The sequence below is a fragment of the Elephantulus edwardii genome, unplaced genomic scaffold (assembly GCF_000299155.1).
Source record: "Elephantulus edwardii isolate Elephantulus edwardi_28Jun2011 unplaced genomic scaffold, EleEdw1.0 scaffold00249, whole genome shotgun sequence".
NCBI classification, from domain to species: Eukaryota; Metazoa; Chordata; class Mammalia; order Macroscelidea; family Macroscelididae; genus Elephantulus; species Elephantulus edwardii.
In genome coordinates, this window is record NW_006399999.1 from 4,136,928 (window position 1) to 4,138,140 (window position 1,213).

Genomic DNA, 1,213 nt, shown 5'->3' on the forward strand with positions numbered 1-1,213 from the left:
ATCTCCGGATTCTCAATTCTATTCCATTGATCTATGTGTCTGTCATTGTAACAGAATCATGTGGTCTTTACCACTACGGCAATGAAGTAGGATTTGAAATCAGGGAGTGAGATACTTCCTACAATTCTTCTATTCTTAAGGAGTGCTTTGTTTATTTGGGGCTTCTTTACGTTCCACACGAAATTGGAGATTGCCTTTTCCATGTCGTTGAAGAATGGGATTGGTATTTGTACTGGGATTGCATTAAATGTGTAAATTGCCTTTGGTCGTATTGCCATGTTCACAACATTTAGTGTTCCTATCCATGAGCAAGGGATCTTCTTCCACTTCTCAAGAATGCTTTTTATTTCTTGTAGTAATGTTTTGTAATTTTCTTTGGAAAGGTCCTTTGTGCTTCTGGTTAAATTTATTCCCAAGTATTTAATCTTGTGATTAGCTATTGTGAAAGGTATTGTTTTTCTTAGTTCCAGCTCTGTATTATCTTTGTCACTGTAGAAAAATCCAGCTGATTTTTGTATGTTGATCTTGTATCCTGCAACTTTGCTAAATTGGTCCACTGTGTCCAATAGTTTTCTTGCTGAGTCCTTAGGGTTTTCTAAGTATACTATCATGTCATCCGCATAGAGGGACAATTTTACCGCCTCATTGCCAATTTGGATACCTTTTTTCCCTTCTCTTACGTTATTGCTGTCGCTAAGACTTCCAAAACAATATTGAATAAGAGAGGTGATAGTGGGCATCCTTGCCTAGTTCCTGTTCTTAAAGGGAATGGAATGCCTTTAACCTCTCTCCGTTGAGAACAATGTTGGCTCTTGGGTTTTCATTAATACTTTTTACTCTGTTGAAGAAATTCCCCTCTAATCCTATTTTGTTGAGTGTTTTAATTAGAAAAGGGTGTTGGATTTTGTCAAAGGCTTTTTCTGCATCAATTGATAGGATCATGTGGTTCTTGTTCTTTGCCTTGTTAATGTGATGAATTACATTAATTGTTTTCATTATGTTGAACCATCCTTGCTTACCTGTTATGAATCCCACTTGGTCATGGTGAGTTATTTCTTTGATGTATCGTTGGATTCTATTTGCCAGTATTTTATTCAGGATTTTTGCATCAATGTTCATGAGAGATATTGGCCTATAGTTTTCTATTTTGGTGGTGTCTTTTCCTGGCTTTGGTATCATAGATATGTTTGCTTCATAGAATGAATCTGGGAGG